Source organism: Balaenoptera musculus, chromosome 2 (genome assembly GCF_009873245.2).
Source record: "Balaenoptera musculus isolate JJ_BM4_2016_0621 chromosome 2, mBalMus1.pri.v3, whole genome shotgun sequence".
Taxonomy (NCBI): Eukaryota; Metazoa; Chordata; class Mammalia; order Artiodactyla; family Balaenopteridae; genus Balaenoptera; species Balaenoptera musculus.
The window spans coordinates 99,808,377-99,827,175 of NC_045786.1; the positions used below are offsets into that span (position 1 = coordinate 99,808,377).

The window sequence follows — 18,799 nt, forward strand, 5'->3', positions numbered from 1 at the left end:
GCTGAGACTTCTGGCTTTCAGGTCTCTGTGTAATCCAATGAGTGGTCCACTTCTGTGGGGAATGGATCAAGGATCCTTCCCCCACTGAAGGATCCAGTAAGTTCAAGGCAGGCAGTGAGTGCTCAAGCAACATCAAGGGATTGAATAGGGGAAGCCATGCACAATGGTTAGTAAAGGAAACTCAGCCTGGGATATGAGAGTGTGGTACTTTGTCCTGATAAGAAAGTGCTTTGAAGTCTGTCAGTTTGTGGAGCCTGAACATGCAGTCCCCTGGGATCAAAAGGAGCTCTGCTATAATGACCGGGTTCTTTCTTGTTAGCTGGTTCCTTTTACTGCCTGACCTAGCACTAAAAAAAAAAAAAAAAAAAAAAATCTAGGGCTCAGGTCACTTCCACCTTATGAGAATCTCGTACTTTTTTGAATCCGTATTTTTAAAAAGAAGTCAAAACATTTACAGAAACTGTGGTTTACTGAAATGTGCATGTTTATCAAATTAGCACTAACAGAGACTTAAATATGACTATATAATCTCATTTGATCATCTCAGCAAAAGCCTCAATATGAGGCTTCCAAAGACCAACCCGTAGACCCTGAGTCTCTTGCCTGGTTCAGTACTAGACAAAATAGTTCAATATATATTGATATTTTAAATATCAATACTTGTTCTCTCTCCTCCCATCCACTCCCTACCTCCTTTCAAGGAATAAAGAGCCCCAGGCCTTTTCTGTCTTTCAAATTGATGCTTCCTCATCTTACGCACAAAAGGTGCGTAAGGATTTCTAGGTTCTCTCCAATCTGAGATTAGCATCAGTCTTTCCATTGTTGTGGCGTGTTGCAAAGACTTGCGTGTACTGCTGAAGGCAATAAGCTCATATTCGCTTTTACCTGAGGATTCTCAAAAAGTGTGAAAACACAAAGTGAAGTTTCTCAGAAGTCGTACCCTTCAGCCAAAGGGGCTGGCGATGGCTACTTGAACCCCTCCATCTCCAGTGATGTGGAACATAGAAACCACACCTTGCCCATTCCGCTAGACTAGCTGGCCTTCGCCGCTAACCATCTCCGAGCGTGCGCCTCGCTCCTGACTCCGGTAGCTTCTGGAGAGAAAGAGAACTTAGTTGGAGCCCAAGGGTCGACATCCAGCTCTGCCCCGGGAGCTCAGATTGCCTATCAACTGGGACCAGAGGGAGGGAACGAGAGGACGAAACGGACCGACCAGGTTGGGCATAACCCGGTGTGGGAGGGGGTGAGACGGGGGCGGGGTGGAAGGGACTTGGCTCAGAGGGCAGCCGGGACTGGAGGGGGTGGAGGGTTGATGGGGAGCCCGAGGAGAGCCCGCTTCCGGCCTCGCGCCCTGGGAGCCCCTTCCTAAACCGGCCCCAGCCTTCTCCCACTCGCCACGCCCACTTCCCGGCTTCGGTCCTAAATTCATCCAGTGCTCCCTGAGCCCTCTTTCCAGGCAGCTTTTCTAGTACTTCTTTTCTGTTCGTCGGCCCCCACCCCCTTCCTGGAAGCAAAGACGGGAACTAGCAGGACCTTCGCCCCGTGAAGATCCAGTGAAGAACAATTTTGCCTGTCTCTAAGCACCCCTGACCCCGACCCCTCAAGCCACCACGGGAGGACTTCGGAGAGCCCTTGGGCAAGGGGAGGCAAGAGCAGGGTGTTTTTATGAGTGATCGAGGAGGAGAGTAAGAGTTAGGAAGTTAGGAAACTTTAATTAGACTCCTAAGAGAATTTCTGCATCCGGAGACCCAGACATGGCCAATCAGAAACAGCAAAGAAGACTATATGTAACGTGTAACCCAGGACTTTTAGCGCCTAGTAGAGGTCATTGACAGGTACGAGATCCCAGTTGGGTGCTGAAGATCCCCGGGATCACTTCGGCAACTTTACTTAGCCTTTCCTCTACTCCATTCGAAAGAAACGATATGGAGCCTAGTGGATCCAGGATCCCAGGGAAGCCCGGGACCCACTCCTTTCCAGTATGGGAACGTTCTTGGATGTAACCTCCCTCTGGCAGTCACCCTGGTCCCTACATAAGGGAAATGGTTCAGAGGCTACATGCGCATGGGTCTACCCCAGAGTGCTACTTTCAAGAAAATTAGACCCAACCTCTCCATTCTGACTGAACCTGCAGGGGATGCGACCAAGGATTTTCTTTTTTATCGGTGACAGGCTTACCAGATCTGTCAACGGAAGGGGGCCTCTTACTGGATCTCCGGCCCCATTCGCACTGCGAGTTTCACAGCCACAGACCAACGACCCAACAGCGAGGAGTTCCTTATTCAGTCTTCTGTAATCACTTGCGATAAGTCGCCAGTGAGATGGGTTTTTGTTTTTTGTTTTTTGTTTTTCCCTTTCGGCGTGGAATTGCCTAGGTTAAAGAAAAGGCAGAAGTCTTCAAAGGATATTCACGCTAATATCATTGACCACTTTCTAGCTCACTGCTCAGGCCTGTGAGAATGCGATGATTTCTACTCTCTCTAAGTTTGCTCAGAACCCTAGGGGTTAATGAAAACAGTGAGGGAGATCCGACTAACCATGAAGAAATTTCAGAATGTTGAGCCTGCGGCCGGTAGTAAACAGCTCAGGGATGAAAACCTGCACTCGCATGTGGTAGTGTGGCCGAGCGGTCTAAGGCGCTGGATTTAGGCTCCAGTCTCTTCGGGGGCGTGGGTTCGAATCCCATCACTGCCAACTGTATTTTAGTCTAGCTGTAAATCCGAAGTAACACAGAAATTCCGATTAAATCCCAGGAGATCCTCTTTCCTCCCGCAAGAATTCCCCCGGACCTTCGATCAGTACCGCCCCCCGAGAAATATCTGTTACCGGATACCAAGTCGGGTTACCTCGGATTCCTCCCAACACCCGTGCCGAAACTAGCTGTATGCACTCTACTCGACTTTTCATTGTGTCCAAGTTTTTGTGTTCCCGCAATGGGGAATTCTTTCGGTCCTCCTCTTCTAAAACCCATGCTCACATTGAATCATTCTCATGACCTGGCTTAGGCACCATCCAGTAGGGAAGGCTTCCTAGAAAGTGCCCCGCAGCCTCCATCAGCCCGCCGCCCACACTGGTTTAGGAGCTGCAGCTCTGTGGTCGCGAAGTAACCTGCACAGACCCGATTTTGCTTTTAATCACATTACTTTTGTAATTGAATATGATGAATGAATGAAGGCAGAAAGCCACTTCCTACCAGGCTTCCAGCTGTCACTCAGGCATGGGGGTGGAGTAGGGCAGGTAAACGGTTCTTTTGAATTTGACTTTGCAGGTGGGTTTGTGATTCCAAAACACTTCAAAGCTGATTCTTGGCTGACTCTGCGCGTCTGGCCCAGTGGGGTGTGCTGTGAATGTTGGCTTAGCCACTGCTCTGCCCCTTCCAAGTGAATTCACTTATCTTGGAGACCGTCCAGGTCTCTGAGCAACCCAACTGCAATACCTGTGCAGAACCTAACTCAGTGTGGGAAAGAGGAGCCGGTAAACTCAGGGTCTATTTAGTGGTACCCTACCAGAATGGTTGTCCCACTGCACTTAGCCGTTTCAGCCCGTTACCCCACTGCAGTATTCACAGATTTGGCTGTACAGCTCTCTCAAGGAGGTACGAATTTCCCTGCAGTGCCTTGAGGAATGAATGAAAGGAACAGAGCAGAGAACTAGGACTCTGTGCAGGAACCAAGGTCTAGGGATTTTTTATGACACTTTTTAATTCTGCCTTCCTTTTTATGTCTTTCCCCCTCCTCAATCAAAAGCCTCTCCTGTGTCCTCCCAGACCCACCCCCATTTCACTTTGATGACTCCTCCAGACCAGTTCCTTTCATTTTTTACCCACCTTAGGCCCCTGAGGTCTTCACAAAAACAAAAACCAAAACAAACCTCTAAAGCCCATAATTTACATTAGGGTTTATTCTTGGTGTTGCACATTCTATGGGTTTTGACAAATGTATAATTATATATATCCACCATTAAAGTATCATACAAATAGTTTCACTGCCCTAAAAATCCTCAGTGCCTCACCAATGCATCCCTCCCTCCCCTTTAACCTCTGGCAAACACTGATCTTTTATCATCTCCGTAGTTTTGCCTTTTCCAGAATATCATATATTTGGAATCATACAATATGTAGCCTTTTCAGACTGGCATCTTTCACTTAGTAATACACATTTAAAGTTCCTCCATATCATTTCATGGCTTGATATCGCATTTCTTCCTGGTGCTGAATAATATTTCATTGTATGGATGTACCACAGTTTATTTCTCTGTTTGCCTATTGAAGGATATCTTTACTGTTTCCCAGTTTTGGAAGCTATACATACATAAAGCTGCTATAAACATTCATGGGTAGGTTTTTGTGTGGACATAAGTTTTCACCTCATTTGAGTAAGTACCTAGGAATGTGATTCCTGGATTTTATGGTAAGAATATATTCAGTTTTGTAAGAAACTGCCAAAATGTCTTCCATAGTGGCACAGCATATTTTTAAACTTCATTTTGTAAGGTTAAAACACTGTTTTTTTAAAAATTTAATTTAATCTGGGTAAATATAATAGACTTTTTCTCCTTTTAATTCTTTAAAATGTGTATGACTATTGGAAGCAAAAACTGTAACATTGTCATTGGGGGTATAGTGTTCATTGTATGTATATGTAATATATATGATAACTATAATAAAGTGGGAAGGCTGAAAGTAAAAAAAAAAACATTTAATTTATATATGTGGCATATTTTGAAAAAAATACCTTAAAGTAAAAAGAACACAATTTACCCACAGATAAACATCTTTTGCCATATTTCCTTTTCTCCAAAAATGAATGATAAATTTCTAGAAGCAGGAAAAGAATACCTGATCAAACACAATGTCTTTTTAAGGTTCCTGATTTATAATGCCCAACTGTCCTCCAGAAAGTAGTGCCATTCTACAAGAACCTCCTCGTCACCGTATCCTGCCCAGTACTAAATAATAAACACTCTCTAATTTGGTGGTGCAGCAAAATCCCCTAGTTTTAATTAGTATTTCTTCTTATTATTGAAGGAACATTTCCACATGCATATTTTGCCTTTTGCATTGCTTATTCTCTACACTGTTTGTTTACATTCCTTTGAAGAACAGATATTTCTACAATATTTCTCTTTAAACCCTGAATTGCCCGGTATAAAATATTCACGGTAAGGGAAAAGTGTAGGGATGGGGTGGGGTTGAGGGATGTTACCCAATATTCAGTCAACTCTAGCTGGTCTTCAAGATTAGGAGATAACATTCAAATCTAAAAGGGGAACCATTAATTTGTATCTCCTCTGTAAATCGAATCACGTATACTGCATGATCACAAAGAGGACACACAAAATTGTTTCATAGTCGGCAAAAAGCTGTTCGTTTGTTGCCTGAAAATAGAGTTAAAGTAAATGTTTTACAGTCGTTGGTTTAGGAGGATAAAACCTGGTGTGCAGCAAAATCTCACGTACCTCCTTCGAGCCGGAATCGAACCAGCGACCTAAGGATGACAGCAAGTAATTACCTCTACAGTCCTCCGCTCTACCAGCTGAGCTATCGAAGGACACATTTAACAAGAATTAGTGTCAATTATTGAGCATATAGTAACAGCCAGTGCGAGGCCTAGCTTCTTTGTATTTAAAGTTCGGGCTCAAGTTCAAGAAGTCTCCAGAGAGTTGAATCTCTGGTGAACCAAATCCAGGGAGCAGCCGGGGGCCGAAGGACGAGGAGTCTGAATCCGAGGAAGTAAGCGATAGGAACAGAACAGGAACCATCCGGATTGGGTGTACCTGCGTAGCTTCTGGACTAGGCTGTCCCAGAGTAATCTGCAAACCAATTCTCCCTCCAGGAGCACAGGAAAAACTGGGGCGCCAGGCAGACTGCAAGTGGGGAAATGCGCAGGACGCCACGCTCCAGTGGCAGCCGGGGGATCATGGCCATCAATAGGCCGAGGCTAATTTGCTCTTTTCCGTAAACACAGGTGTGTGTGGACTCCGCCAAGGCCCGGAGTGTTCTCGCAGAGACCTGAGTAATCTAGTTACTCCACTACTTACTGAATGGTACAAACACCTGGCTTTTCCCCCAGGATCATAGTGCTCCCAATACTATAGTCTTTCGTCCCAAATACTCGGGATCTGATTTTCCCTGAAACATCACACAGTGCTTGCTTGCTTTCAACAGTCAGTGGACGTAAGAAAAGGAGAGGACGCCACCCTCTCTGTGACAAGAGCACGAACAGGCCCCAGTGAGATTTGAACTCACGACCCCTGGTTTACAAGACCAGTGCTCTAACCCCTGAGCTATGGAGCCTAGCCACGATCCTAGGCCTTGTGTCGAATTCCCGAAGTTTTAAAAGCTGCAGCCAAATGGCATATCTAAACAAAATTTAATAAATACTTAAAAATTAAAAGGAATTTCTTTTGAAGGAAGCGCTTCTTTATATACGAGGAAGAAACGTGTTCTTGACTAGGCCCAAACGGGAATGTAAGTCCCTGGAAGAGCCCTGCTAGCGCCTGCAGTGCATGCTCCTCAGTCTCAGGCCTGACAAGTCACTCAACTTGGGCAACACCAGGGCCACGAGCGGAGCCGTGGGATAAAGTGGGGTAGGTGAGGGTGCCTTACCGAAGAGAAGGATGCGAGAGATGGCATCACGTCACTGTCTCCTATCTGCTTGGATTCTTAAAGTAACTGCTCCAGCTCTCGTAGACTGAGATTAGGGTTTGTTTGTTTGCTTTTAAAAGGAGGCGGCCTTCTCGAAGCCCAGAACTTACCCCTTGGACCCTCAGAATGGAGGGGGCGGGGGGCGAGGCAGTGAGGATGTGAAGGTATCCAGGAGTCGAGGCCGCCCCCTCCCACGACCTTTCAGCGGAGTCAGGTTCGGTCATAGTCAATCTGGGCCTGAGATTCCTCCAGGTTTCCTGAAGCAGAAACTGGCTTTAGAAAAGGAGTAACCTTTCCCTCGGTCCTTTAACACTCTTTGCCAACAGCTCGGAGTCTGAACGGTAGCTGCTTCTCTCTCGGCCTCGGTGCTCTTCTAAATGCCCAACCTGAAGTCCAGAATGAACAGAAAGTGGCGATACTTTGGAGGGCTGGGAAGGGAGCGCTCCCCTTCTTTTCTCTCCCGTCTTAGCCCGCGCAGCGAGCTGGCGCGGATATTTAGCCATTCATTCAACTGTTATTTATCGAGTTTGTCCCCTACGCCAGGAATGTGCTCGGTGCATGGTGAACAGGTGTGACCAAACCAAACAGGCTAGAGCCCAAGAGCGTCGTTCCCCAAGCAGAAGGGACTGCGGCGTAAGGACAACGCTCTCCCTTCCCATTCCACCCACTACCTTCTAGGTGATAGAGAAGCGGGGAGAGCAAGCTTCTCTAGAAGAGGATATTGGAAGTGGGCAACTCTCCCGGACGGTTGCCATGTTCTGTGCGCCCTTGAAGGGTGCCTTAAATCTAGACCTATAGTACAAAGTTCATTAAGTAAAGCTGCAAGGAAACAGCAAGAGCATGTTACAGGGTGTGAGATAGCAGGGCAGACTAAGACAATGGTTCTAGGATTTGACCTCTGCAGGGCAGTGGTATCGAGTTCCTTCGCTGCCGCACCCTGGGGAGGAGGGTCTTTTGACGAAATCAACGTTTTGGGGTTTTTTTTGTTGTTGTTGTTGTTTTCTTGGCCTTACTTGTCCTCCATCCCCAGACCACCTGCAATGGTGTTGGTCCTAACCTTGTAAGTACTCGGGCCCTCGCGAGAGGGTCCACAGGTGGACTAGCTAGCAGCTCAGCCTGAGTCCCATACTGAACATTCCTACCTCTGGAACGCTGTGGCTCAGGTTCCTCCGAATCTGCACGGTGACGCTCTTGGGCTCTGGAGAAAATCGCTGGACTTAGGAGAGGAATCAAAAACGGTCCTCAAATATTGTGATGCAACTAACAGAATGTATGAATATTCCTAAATAAAGGAAGATGCTTTTGCGGGCGGCTCGTTGGTCTAGTGGTATGATTCTCGCTTTGGGTGCGAGAGGTCCCGGGTTCAAATCCCGGACGAGCCCTCCCTTTTCTCTTTTTCCCCCTCCCTCTTTAGAGCTAAATGAAGCCAACACCGCCCAGCCTAGATCCACCTAGACGAAGTCCCTTTCAACCTCGACCTGATTCGAGATTAGCTTGTGAGCAAGTTGGCCACTTCTGTCGACCAATTCAGGGACAACGAAGATGCTACCGTGGGCCAAGGGCTTCGTTGTATAGATAGGGGCCCCTCGTCCCGCTATGACAGGCTTTTTTGTCAGGAATATCTTGCTCAGGCAGGTCTCACGCCGGCACTTCGCGCGGAGAAAAACTAGTGCAGTTCTCACTAGGGCATTTCACACGGAAGAGAGTGGTACCTGGAGGTGTGTTGGGGTCGCAGTGCCATACAGAGCCCTCTTCCTGAGGCCCTAGTCCGTCTACCCCAGAGTCGCAAGTGCTGTGGCAGTCTTCCTAATGCTAAATAGGGGCCCCGGGAACCCTCGGGCTCAAAGGGTGCAGATATTCATTCCGTCCAAAGGGAGTACAGTTGAATTATTTTCAGGCTTTACTTTCCAAAACGCGGTATAACATAGTGACATTCGTCTTGCCATTTCTGGCAAGAATCCACCCGGCTCTTTAGCGCTCTTTGATTGCTCACTTGGAAAACCAGCAGGCTATAGTGTGAGGTGTCTACCTGTCACCTTAGAGTGTGGTGGATCTTGGTTTGTCGAAGTTGCCCAAACTTAGAAACTACTGGTACGATAGGCCTTCAAACTTGCTAGTCTTCCTAAACTGCTTGTACAAGGGGATCCTTGACAGGATTTCTGTCTGACCTGATCATATTTGCCCTTTGCAAGGTTCGTCTCTTGGAAAAGGTACGTAGACAGGCAAGAATAAAGAGGTTTGTGATTGGTAATTGGAGGGAGGGGAGAGAGTACAATCTGCCAGGACATCCTGACTTCTAGGTTGGTTGTCTCCTGAGAAAGGTGTTATATCTAGCCTGGGTTTTGATGTATTTGCTGAATGATTACTGGTGGAGATGAACAGAAGGAAGTTGGATATAAAGTCCTGAGATTCAAGAGAAAGATCCAAATCAGAGAAAGGAATTTTAGGAATAAAAAACACAGGGCAGTGGTGAACACTGGTTTTGGAAAGAACCCACAGGGAAGAGCATTCATAGAGAGGGGAAGAATTTAAAGACAGGCCCTGGTGATCACTAGTGTTTAAAAATCTGATGGCTGATTTGGTTACTCAGGGGCTGTTGACAATCTTTACCAGCATTTAAAGCAGAAAGTTTAGGGAAGATGATAGCATTGAATGGGTTGAAGAATGAGGGGAAGGTGTGGAAACTAAGTAAATCATTCTTTTTAGGATCTTGACTGTGAAGGGGAGGACCTAGCCGGTTCACACGTCTGGCTTGGAAGTCTTAGGGTAGCTCCACAATTATTCTGTGGGGCCTTTCTTTCCCTGCCCTGAAACTTGAGCAAAGGTGTGTTGGGTTGCCAAGAGTGCACTCCTTGGCCTTGGTATGTTCTGACTCTTAAGGGATTTTATCACCAGCACAGATGAAAATGGCAGCATTACTCCTCCCGTCACCATGGTAAGAGGCAGAAATACTGGCTACAATCAAGACAGAGGGAATTCTGCAGCACTTGAAAAAAAAGCAAATTAAAGAATAGCTCATGGGGAACTTGTTGGAAGCTGAGAACTTGCTTGTTGGGGCTGAGAACTACCAGTTCATCCTCACTGACTGGGGAATGTCAGGGGTCACAGAGAAGGTCTGGATCCGGGAAAACCTGCCAAAGTCCTTACTGCCAAAATCCTTTCTGTATTGTCAGATCTTGAAATGTTTCCTATATCTGCAATGCATTAAAAAAAAAAAAAAGGGAACCCAAGGGAGATATCCATATGCAAAGTTTTGCAAAATCATGGTTTTCCTGGAACAAGGATCTTTAAGGAGGGACTTGACTGTGTATAGCTACTGAACTTACCTGCTCCAAGGCCCACTCAGGAGCTCAGCCAGTAGAGTCAGGGCCTGTACAATCTTAGCTCGAGCTGCTAAACTGTCTTCCTCACCTTCTGAGCAATAACTATGGTACTTCTCAGCCAATGTGGGCCTTTAGTATGCTATTATCAACGTGACCCCCTTTGAATTACACAAAAGTGTCCCCAGGAAATCACTATAGAGCATGACTGTTTGACACTTTTTCATCCCTTATGTCATTTGTCCCTTCAAGAAACAAAAAGGTAATGAGTCTTTGCTATGTTCTAGATTTCCAGGTACTCTTCTAGATGGCATGGAAACAAACTCAGGTATGACCCAGTCTCTGTCTTCAAGGGGTTTGCAAAATAATGGGAAACAGGAGAAATGCTGCAGCTTATTAGTATTGCAAAAGAAATTATATCATTTAGGATTCAACCAAAGAGGAACCACTATAAGTGATGAAGAATAAGAGGTTTATTATAATTCTGGGAATTGATGAAGAAGTTTATATGTAAGCCTCTTGCCTCTACGTCTAGTGTTGGGCCTGAATCTCTGTAACTCAGCAGGATGAGCAGTTGAGAAGGAGAAGTGGGCATGAAGTGAGGAGAATCAGTGCAAACCGACACCATGAAATCCACGAAGACAAACTGAAATCAAAAGGGCAGACTGGAACCTACAGCTGTCTCTCACTGTCTCCAACCTTGTTGATGTGGGAGACCTGCAGGAGAAGCTGGTTCCCTTCATTATGGAGATACCCATGTACTTGGCCTAGGAGTTGGAGGAGCTGAAGGAGGAGATTCATTTATGCCAGAGGAGTTGTGGGTCCAACTGAAGCCCCATGCCAACAAGTGAACAAGCAGGCCAGCATCAATAAGTGCAAGCTGCAACAGAGCCTGGCATCCTATGCCAACCTTCAGAACACTGTGGCTGCCGTGTGTGACATTTTCACCTTCCAAATCTCACTACAAATTTCACCATATCCATATAGAAAATTTAGATCCATACAGAAAAGAAAATTCTCCATAATGTAGTTCTAGCTTAGATAAACTGACACAGTACAAAGTCAACCTTATTGGGCACCTTCTAAGTACCAGGCTCTGTTCTATGTGTTTGGAACACATTCTTATTTTCAGCTTCCTCTTATTTTGTGATCTCTGGAAATAATCTTTTTTTCCTTGACAGCTTAGCTAATTTTTAATGGCTTTATTAAAGAGGATACACCTGCAAAACAAAACAAAAATAAAACAAAGCACACACACAAAGAAAGAGCAATTGGAAAGGTAGAGACAAAATCAGGCAAGTGTGGTCCCAGGGAAATCAAAGAATAAGACTAATTTAAATAAGAAGCCAAGATTATCTGTGCCAAGTACTGCTGAGATTAAAGTGAAGAGCAAAAAAAAATTTATGGCACAGAAATTTATAAAATAAGACTGAAAAAAATACATTCACAGATTGCTCCCTAGTACAATTTTTATTGTGATATTTCTATTCCTAATCACATTCACTTACCTAATATTTGCTCTTGTGCTTTATTAGTAAAATGCCATCTTGTTAGACCCACTTTAAATTTTACAATGATCTCATTACATTTTTGACCCACAGTCAGAGAGAGAGAGAGAGAGAGAGAGAGAGTGAGAGACATCCCTATCTCCCCCACCCTCTCTGTCTCACCCAAAAGAGTCTGTGAGTTCCTTGATGGCGGGGATCATGTATTTGTATCTCTGCATACCAACTTAGTTCCCAGAACATGGTACTCAATAAATTTTTATTGAATTAAATTGAGTCCAAAGTAATTTCCCACTATAAAATAATTTTGAAAATAGATGGTTTAACATGCTTTATTACTAAAATTTGGTGATGATTCCTTCCAGAAATGCTATAAACTCTTATATGATTTCCTCTCTTTGGCCAGTGTCTGTGATTCACTTCAGGTTTTTATGCTCCATGAAATTAGGGAGCTTTTAAGGCAATACTTCATCTGTCCTCTGGGGAACACTTCTAGATCACTCCAGAAGAATTCTTTTTCCCTCTCAAATTACTGATCATTCCTTCCATTCCTTTAGTTCTCACTCAGAAATTTTTCAGGATAGAAATATTATGTGTTTGTGTGTATTACTAATGGAACCAGATAAAAGCATTACTATTTCCAATGATCACTAAAACTTTATGGCCATCTCTTTGCATGTTAGTGCTCAGTTTTCCAATTTTGCACCATTTTTTTGAGGTGCTGTCCATACTTTCTTATTTGTTTTTTTTTAATATTGTCTCTATATATACAAACATACTTTAACATGGAATTAATTCCTGTTTAGTGAATGATAGCTTCTGAAAACTTCTCTAACAAGAAAATACTAGACAGGGTAAATCAATTTGCACATGACCTCCAACATTATTTTGTAAGCCCCCTTATCATCCCCTTCTTTTGAATTATTATTTGTCTCTTAGTCTTCCCCTCTAAGGTCGAAGTTGCTTGAGGTTAGGAATCATTGCTTGTTCATCTTAGCATATATTAGTGTATCACAGTATCCAACAAAGATGCTTAAAAGACCTTTGTTGAATGACTGAATGAATGAATAAATAAATAAATAAATAAATAAATAAATAAATAAATAATTTGTCCAAGATTCCAAGGTCACCACAAATGGAAACTCCCGTTCCCTTTCAAATATACAATGAGGTAGATAAAACATAACACAAAATCTAGTTCTTGGTAGGTACAACAATAGTTGGTATTCATAATTTTTTGATATTAAAGGTCCTCATTCCAATCCCAATTTTGCTAAAAATAAAAGACGAATGAAGACAAGAGATATAAAAATGTAGAAAGATGGACAAATGAAAGAGACAAAATCCAATGACAAAATGAGTGGATATGTCTTTAATTCACTTTTATAATACAGTGTAAATTAGAAAGCCACATTAAATGCTATTATTCATGAATTTTCTTTTTGATCTGCTTTTCCAAAGGCACCTGAAATTGCCATGGAGAAGTAAATAAGTCCCTTATTAAATTTGCTTTACCACCTGGCAGTAAATGCAATTTTTTTCAGAAAGTGTGTACAAAAATAAAATGAGTGGATGTATGGATAAAATTAGCTTGACCATGATTTGGAAATTCATGGGACTATGAGTTGGTTACACCATTATTCATTATACCATTCTATTTTTAGTATGTTTGAAATTTTTCATAATGAAAAAGCTTCAGAAATATGTAGTGACAATCAGGTATCTAGCTTTAAAAAACTCAAAGTTTTTAGAAATACAAGATGTCTGCAGTTAGAATTTAATGAATGTCAGAAATATTTCCCTAAAGATGGCAACTTCATTTCCACAAAATTAGTCAGCCAAACCCTGGGGAGTGTCAAATACCATGTGGGTTACTCAGAGCCAGGAAATGTAACGCTCTAATGAACTTCAACTCCAAGAGGAATTCAAACCTCTCAGTAACAACTTGCTTTTTGATCCAAAAGTAGTGGGGGCAATATAGAAACACATCTATTCACACAGAATCACAGTTCAGAATGGAGAGATAGGATTAAAATAATATATTGAGTACAGAAGCCTATCTTTTTCATTATTACAAAATTCCTTAAAATAAAGATTACTTTTTCTCTCCCTTGTTTTCTTCCCTTTTCATTTTTTAAAAGGGTAAGTAAATAACAACATAGGAAAACAAGACAGAGTGCCATTACCAAATTTTATATAAAAAGAACTTCCAGGAGAAAAAAAATAGCACATAAAATTGAATTAAAAGGAACAGAGAAATGCAATGCAAATCTAAAATATGAACAGGAAATACTTATTCCATAGTCCTTAATTCATACATGTTAACTCACACCCATATATCACCTGGCCTTGAGTATAACCACAATGTGAAAGAGAAGGATAAAATAGGACAAGTGACCTTAGAGGAAACAGTCACTTCAGGATTGGCTGAAGACTATCTTCTAGAATATAGAACTAAGAGATAAAATATATGAGAGAAATGTTAACTGAAAAGGTAGACAAATATCTACGAAACAGAATAGAGTGTGCAGAAAGTGACCCACATATTTATGGCAACTTGATTTTCAATAAGGGGAAAAGAAAATTCAGTGGAAAAAGTATAGTCTTTTCAACAAATATTGCAAGAACATTTGGATATTCATATGATAAAATGGACTTTACACCTTAGACCATATATAAAAATTGTCAAAATGAATCATAAACTTAAATGTAAAACTAAAAATTTTAAACTTCTAAAAATACAAAATAAGATATAATCTCTGTGACTTTGATTTAGGCAGATTTCATGGAAACTAAATCAAAAGCACAGTCCATAAAATAAAAATTGATAAATTGAACTGTATCAAAATTACAAGTTTTCTTTCTCAAATACTGTTAAGACAATGCATAAACAAGTCATCGCCTGGGAAAAATATATTAAAATCACATATCTAATAAAGGACTTTAGACTATATTAAGAACTTTTAAAACTTGTTCATAAGAAAACCAACAACTAATTTTTTTAATTAAAAAAAAGATTTGGACAGTCCTACAATAACAGTTGGAGACTTCAACATCCCACTCTAAATAATGGATAGAACAGCTAGACAAAAAATAAACAAGGAAATAGAGGACTTCAACACTGTAAGCTAACTGGACCAAACAGACATACATAGGACATTTTATCCAACAGCAACAGAATACACATTCCTCAGAAGTACACATGGAACATTCGCCAAGATAGACATTAGGCCACAAAACTAGTCACAGTAAAATTAAAGTATTGAAATTATACAAATGTCTGTTCTGATCACCATGGAACAAAACTACAAATCAGTAACAGAATGAAAAAATTCACAAATATGTGGAAATCAAACCACACAGTTTTAAGCAACCAATTTATCAAATTAGCTATCACAAGGGAAATTAGAAAATACTTAGAGATCAATGAAAACAAAGTCACAACATACCAAAACTTACAGGATGAAGCAAGAGCAATGTTCAGAAGGAAATTTAAAGCTATAAATGCATACATTAAAAAAAGCTCTCAAATCAATAACCTAGCCTTCAATCTTAAGGTTGAAGAAAAAAGTTTAAGAAAAGTTTTAAGAAAAAAGAAGAGCAAACTAAACACCAAGCAAGCAGATGGAAGGAAATAATAAAGATTAGAGTAGAGATAATGAAAAAGAGAATTTAAAAAAATAGAATCAACAAAATCAAATGTTGGTTTTTGAAAAGATGAACAAAAGTAACAAATCTTTAGCTTGACTGACAAAGAAAAAAAGAAAGAAAACTCAGATTACTAAAATCAGGAATTAAAAGTGGAGCTGTTACTACTGACCTTACAGAAATAAAATGGATTGTAAAGGAATACTATGAACTATTGCACGCCAACAAATTAGATAACCTAGATGAAATGAACAAATTTCTAGAAACACATAAACTATCAAAACTGACTCAAAACTTTCTCAAAAAAAAGAATAGAAAATCTGAACAGATATATAGCAAATAAAGAGATGAAATCAGTAATCAAAAACCTATCAAACAAAAATTCAGGATCAGATGGCTTCATTGGTGAATTCTACTGAACATTTAAATAAAAATTAACACCAATTCTTCTCAAACTCTTCCGAAAAGTAGTGGAGGGAATGCTTCCAAACTCATTCTATGAGGCCCGTGTTATCCTCATATCAAATCCAGACAAAGATATCATAAGAAAAGAAAATGATACACCACTATACCTTATGAAAGCAAATGCAAAAATCCTCAGCAAAATACTAGTAAACTTAATCCATCAGCATACTAAAAGGATTATACACTAAAACTAACTGGGATGTACCCCAAGAATGCAAGGGTGGCTCAACATATGAAAATCAATATAATATGCCATGTTAATAAAATATAAGGGGGAAACACATGATCATCCCAATTGATAAAGAAAAAGCATTAGACAAAATTGATATCCTTTCACGATGAAAATACTCAACAAACTAGGAACAGAAGGGAATTTCCTCAATATGATAAAGGACATCTATGAAAAATCTGCAGCTAATATCAATTTTAATGGTGAAATACTAAAAACTTTCCCCCAAATTCAGGAACAAGAGAGGACAACCACTTTCACCACTTCTATTCAACATTGTACTGGAAGTTCTAGTTAGGGAATTCAGGCAAATAGAATGGAATGGAATGGAATAAAGCAAAATGGAACAAAACAAAATGAAATGATACAATGTGATACTATGCCATACCATACCGTGCAATATAATGCATCCAAATTGGAAAGGAAGAAGTAAGACTGTCTCTACTAAGGGAGATTTTATGATTTTTATATCTAGAAAATCCTAAAGAATCCACCCGCCTTAAAAAACTATTGAAGCAAACAAATCAATTCAGAAATGTTGGTGGAAACAAGATCAACATACAAAAATGATTTGTATTTCTATACATTAACAATAAACAATCCAAAAATTAAATTAAGAAAATAATTCCACCATTTACAATAGCATCAGAAAGAATAAAATACTTAGAAATAAATTTAACCAAGGAGATATAGAACTTGTACACTAAAAACTACAAAAGGTTGTTCAAAGAAATTAAAGAAGCCTTAAATAATGGAAAGACACCCCATGTTCATGAACTGGAAGACTTAATACCATAAAGATGGCATTACTAACCAAAGCAATCTACAGATTCAGTGCAATCCTTACCAAAATCCCAACTGCATTTTTTGCAGAAACGTACATGCTGATTCTAAAATTCTTATGGAATTGCAAGAGACCTCTAGTAGCCAAAACAGTATTGAAAAATAAAAATAAAGTTGGAGGATTCACATTTCTCAATTTTAAAATCTTCTACAAAGCTACAGTAATCAAGATAATGTGGTATTGACATAAGGATAGGCATATAGGTCAATGAAATAGAACTGAGAGTTCAGAAATGGACCCATATATCTATGATCAATTGATTTTCAGCAAGAGTGCCAAGACCATTCAATGGGAAAGGAATAGTCTTTTCAACAAATGGTGCCAGAACAATTGGATATTCACATGCAAAAGAATAGAGTTGAACTCATCTCACACCACATACAAAATGAACTCAGAATGGATAAAAGATCCAAATGTAAGAGTTAAAACTATAAAACTGTTAACAGAAAACATAGGGGTAAATTTTCATGACCTTGGATTTGACAATAGATTCTCAGATATGACACCAAAAATATAAGCATCAAAAAAAGAAGTAGGTATATTGGACTTCATCAAAATTATAAACTTTGTACATCAAACAACAGCATCAAGAAACGAATCCCCTTAAAATCTGACAAACTTTCAGGAATTATTTTTCTCCATTTTTTCTCTCTCTCTCTCTTTTATTGATTGGAAATACAACTTTTTAAATTGATCCTCAAATGTTTTTTAACTATTCTTTCCTATTTTCTATTAGTAATCATTTGCTTTACTTTCTGGGAGCTTGCTTTTTCTCTACATTATGACATATATTAAAAATTCCTGCTATCGTATTTTTTAATTCCTAAGAGTTCTTATTTCTGAGTGAGTTTTTTGGTTTTTCGGTTTTTTTAATATTTTAATTTTATTGGAGTATAGTTGATTTACAATGTTGTGTTAGTTTCAGATGTATAGCAAAGTGATTCAGTTATACATATACATATATTCTTTTTCAGATTCTTTTCTCATATAGGTTATTACAGAATACTGAGTAGAGTTCTCTGTGCTATACAGTAGGTCCTTGTTGGTTATCTATCTTATATATAGTAGTGTGTGTATGTTTATCCCAAGCTCCTGATTTATGCCTCCCCCCGCCCCCCCCCCCGAGTGGGTTTTTTGTTTGTTTGGTTTTGGGGTTTTCTGGCAACATCACTTTTTGCCCCATGTCTGCAGCATACTATCACTGAAAACATTAATGACATTTTTTAGAAAAATAAGATGATATCTTTCCTATGTGGTCACTGTTTCCTCCAAGTTACCCTTTTCTGTTTGTTTCAGACAAATAAAATCACATTAGATGATTTCCCCCAGCAATTAGCTGATCCTTGGTTAAATGTTTATATTAAAGAGAGGGAGACTAAGTAGCTGTTTGGAAGTTCTGAGTGCATGGATGGTACTTGATTCTGGACCTCACTCTACGGTGACATGGCTGGCTTGTTTTTTAGGAAACACCAATGCCAGTATCTTCAGATCTTTCATTTTGGACTTGTCAGATAACACAAAGAAAATTCTTCAGCTTCCTGTCTAGCTGCCGAACGTGTGGGAGCTAAGTAGGCAACTCAGCAACCAGTACATATACATTTATTTAATCCCCTACTTTCTGTACAGTATTCCTATCTTTGGCAATCAAGAGACCCTCTCTTTTACCTGTGCCAGAAACAAATCATCCAGTCTCCTGTTGGAGTGGGAGAGGGACAACAGTCAGCCTGGGTAGTAAAGAAGTATCTAGAATTCAACTGCTTCTTAAATATTTTTCAATTCTTCTTAATTTAGCCTTCCATTCACCCCACTTCCAAAAACATAGAGGGACTCTATGGATTATATCAAGCTGATTCTTGTTTTTTCTCACTGCTTGAATAGAAATAATCTTTTTCCATCAGTCTTTCCATGCCAGTTACTACTAAATTATCTGCTTTCTATCTTCCAAAATGCTGTTGCTTTGTTTCCTTTCCCATGCTATAGATTTATTGGAGTTTTGGGAGGGAGAAAATTATGGATGCATGTGTTCAGTCTACCATATTTATGCCCATATTTACCAATTTCTTTGTTGATCTTTCCTTCTTGTATCTCAGTCTCTCTTTCCAGGCTCATTTGCTGTACATCTTTTAGATGTTCCTTTAATAA

The 18,799-nt window shown here is 40.5% G+C and overlaps 4 non-coding genes across 4 annotated transcripts; 2 read left to right on the plus strand and 2 right to left on the minus strand.

Moving 5' to 3' along the window:
- The first annotated feature begins 2,612 nt into the window (after window positions 1–2,612).
- On the plus strand, window positions 2,613–2,694 carry TRNAL-UAG. Its single transcript has one exon. It is a non-coding gene; the product is annotated as a tRNA-Leu (tRNA).
- Window positions 2,695–5,458: 2,764 nt separating this feature from the next.
- TRNAY-GUA lies at window positions 5,459–5,549 on the minus strand. Its single transcript is given in 2 exon segments — window positions 5,459–5,494; window positions 5,513–5,549. It is a non-coding gene; the product is annotated as a tRNA-Tyr (tRNA).
- A 673-nt stretch (window positions 5,550–6,222) lies between these two features.
- Window positions 6,223–6,295, minus strand: TRNAT-UGU. Its single transcript has one exon. It is a non-coding gene; the product is annotated as a tRNA-Thr (tRNA).
- A 1,661-nt stretch (window positions 6,296–7,956) lies between these two features.
- On the plus strand, window positions 7,957–8,028 carry TRNAP-UGG. Its single transcript has one exon. It is a non-coding gene; the product is annotated as a tRNA-Pro (tRNA).
- The last annotated feature ends 10,771 nt before the right edge of the window (window positions 8,029–18,799 follow it).